General features: G+C 36.9%; 1 long non-coding RNA gene across 1 annotated transcript; it reads left to right on the top strand.

Annotated features, from left to right (window-relative positions):
• The first annotated feature begins 715 nt into the window (after positions 1 to 715).
• Positions 716 to 1881, top strand: LOC143542072 (uncharacterized). Its single transcript, XR_013136845.1, has 3 exons — positions 716 to 898; positions 994 to 1013; positions 1674 to 1881. It is a non-coding gene; the product is annotated as an uncharacterized LOC143542072 (long non-coding RNA).
• Positions 1882 to 3377: the final 1496 nt, after the last annotated feature.

Here is a 3377-nt window from a genome sequence, read left to right as displayed (position 1 = left end):
AAATCAAATGAAAATGAAGTACCAACTTTCAATGCTGAAAATTTGCAAAGCAACATGAAAGTGATATACTACTGGTCAGTTCTAATATTGCATTTTCAAATAATTTTAAGGTTCATGTTATTCTTTCAGTTGATTATTGTAATTCTCATGGTTTTAAAAAACGCCGTGAGGCGGCCAGTTCGAGGCGGTAACAAAACGAATTTGAAGCGGCGCCTCAGGGGATAAAAATAAACGTACGCCTCTTCATAGCTGAGGCGGAAAAAAACGGTCGAGGCGGAAAGTACGGCTGAGGCGTAAGAGGCGGGAAAACATATTTTTTTTGGCGGTAAAATAATTTGGAAGATGATCTTGAGGATTACCAGTTTCATGCTGTTTGAATTTCATTAAAAACTTTTTGTGTTTTGATGTTTTAAACTTTTGGTGTCATGTTTCAAACTTGTCTTTTATTATGGTTTAGACTTTTGTGTGTTTTTCATGACTAGTGAATCTGATGATGAAATTATTTTGGAAAGTTCTTTGTTTGATGTTAACTATTTTTTTAATAAGATATATAATTTTTTTATTTATTTTAAATCCCTCCTCGAGCTTACGCCTCATTTCGCCTCGAGGCTTACGCCTCGTGAGGCTATGGGAAAACGCCTCGAGGCGCGATTCCGTACTTTTAAACCTTGGTAATTTTTGCTTTTGTGATGAAGATGCAGTCGGACGTTTTATGTCCATTATTGGTGGAGTGATTGCTGGAATATTGGGAGTTAATGGCCTCATGGGTTTTGTGGTTTATTTACTGGTTATGGCAGTTACATCTGTGTGTTTGACTGCACGGACCGGTTTTTCTGTCCACTCGTATTTTGACAGCTGGAATAGGGTTCTACTGGACGGGTTTCTTGGCGGGCTTTTGGTAAATATATGATATCTGTTCATTGTATGTTTATATTTGAATTTCCTATGCTAGATTTGTTTATAACCAGCCAATTATATCTTTCTTTTTTGCAGTCATTCGTGCTGTTCTGGACGTATCCTTTTATTGCCGTTTTATTTTTTTATTGCACTTCATATAAATCTATTTGGGCCCTGTGCATGAAGATTAGGGGTGGCAACTTCGACCCTTTAGCCTCAAAATGGGTTGTTTTTGTTTTACTTTTGTCTAAAGTTTGAAACTTGGTTTATATGGGAACCGGTAAAACGGGTCGAAAATAACCCAAAGTGTTTACAAATGCTATAAACCTCCTAAGTTGCTTTATTAACAAATCAAATTATTATTTCAAGAATAAAGTTTATATAAAATTATTTTATACATTTGTTATTTATAAATTCAATAAAGGGTTAAGAAGTGATTCTAACCCAACCCGACCCAACCCATTTAGATGGCCTGTTTACCTGTTCAGCCCGTTTATATAAACTGGTTGACTCGCTAACAACTTATTAAATGGGTCAACCTAGAACCCCATTTTTGACTAGTTTAACCTATTTTTTACAACCTAGTTAACACTTAACGCGTTACCAACTTGATTACTACCTGTCAACCCGTTTGACACGTTTTGATAAACTGGTTAATCTGGTCTTGTTCTGGTTACATGATTTGAAGTGTGTCGTGTTTGGGTTGAACTGTTTAACTCGCCAATCCAAATTGATTATTTGTCTTTCTTGTTTGGTCATCCTTAACAAGAAAACAGATTTGCTTATGATATTGTGCACATCTTCTAAAAGAGCACTAATCGATCTCTGCTTTCTGGTGCCCGAGCAGACATGATTTGTTTTTGTAAGTTATGAATGATATCTGGTAATTCTTGAACTTTTATCGTCTTTCTTGATACTTTATATATGTTTTAGGACAAACAATTTGATTTTGATGTGATAATGATGATAAGGATTCTAATAGTTTCTATAAAATTCCATGTAACTTGTGCTGTGTTGATGGTGGGAGATAAATCAAAAATGGTTTATTGCCCAAACCTGTTACATAATCAGTTTTAGTTCGGGTAAAAAACTAGTTTCTGTTCATAAGCAGGTTTTCACATACGAAAAACGGGTTGAGATTGTTTAATGGTCTCAGAAACTCTTTTCTATTTTCTTTTTCTTTTTCTTTTTCTTTTTTAGAGGTTATTATTACGTTAAAATATTTATAATAATAATATAGTTTATGTTATTAATAAAACAATTTAGATGCTTTTATATGTTTTGAGAGACCAATTTTCTCCTCCTCAAGCCAATCAGTTTTCTATTATGTTATTGTTTAGTTGAAACAAGTCCCTGCCATGAAGTTGAAATGTGAACTTATTTAGTAAAAGAACTGGAGCCCAATCTTTATTTAATGGGCATATTGTTATTAATAGTTTGATTTGATAAAATGTTTTGTTATTTCATCCAAACCTCATAAAAATGATTATTACAAGTTTAGGAAAACCAGTTGATTTGCGTGCAGTGGCGAAGCTTGGACTGAGGCACCGGGGGCCGAGCTCAAAATGTATGCAAAATTTCACAAACGGGGGGGGGGGGGGGGGGGGGCTCAAATTTTGGACCAAAAAAGGCTAAACTTACACTACGTATAAAATTTTTCGGTCGAAAACGGGTAAATTTACACTATTGCGCAAAAAAACAGGGGAGGCCGGGGCCACCCCTGGCCCCAATGAAGATTCGCCTCTGTTTGCGTGTGTGGAGGAAGGCAACAGTAAGCATGTCAACGGGTGGATGTAAGCTAATGCGGGAGAACCGTCTTTTCCGACCAATCAAACTATCGGAATCACATTTTATTTAAAATTAAAATAAGTAATAATTATGTTTTTGGCTACATTGTTACGTGTTTGTGAGTAAAAAGTTAGTAAGATATTCCAAACCTGCTTGTGCAATCTTGCTTTCACTTATTAGTTAAACCATTACATGTAAATCTTATGCCGAGTAGGGAGAGAGCATTGCTTTGCCTACATGTCACTCTAAAGACGCCCATACTCTGCCACATCACTTTTGAGAAATGAGTAGTCCCTTTGAACGTCATCCTAACAACGGCGCTTTGGCATTTTAATTAATTCATATATTGTATAATTTAAACATCATTTTAGTTTATATTGGTTGCGGGATGTCTTTTCACTTTTTTGTGCAACCACTACAATGCTCTTAGACTATCCTCTATGGTGGGGGTCATCGAAGCCCCTCCATAGTGTTACGTCAGCGCCACGTGAGCATCGGGGCATTGAAGCCTCAACCTATAATGCCCCCCTGTGGTTTAAAGCCTCTAAGGCGCCCATTATATATACACACACACACACACATGTTTGTAGGTGTGTGTGAGAGATGGAGAGAGAGAGGGCCCACCATTTACCCATTAGCGCCCGACGTTCCAAAGCCCCTTTCCCCCTTCGACGCGCCCCTCTATGGTTTGC

Source organism: Bidens hawaiensis, unplaced genomic scaffold (genome assembly GCF_021521415.1).
Source record: "Bidens hawaiensis isolate Kalapana, Puna unplaced genomic scaffold, B.hawaiensis_p1.1 tig00012747_1, whole genome shotgun sequence".
NCBI lineage: Eukaryota > Viridiplantae > Streptophyta > Magnoliopsida > Asterales > Asteraceae > Bidens > Bidens hawaiensis.
The sequence above is the reverse complement of the archived record's forward strand: the minus strand, read 5'-3'. Positions and strand labels throughout refer to the sequence as shown.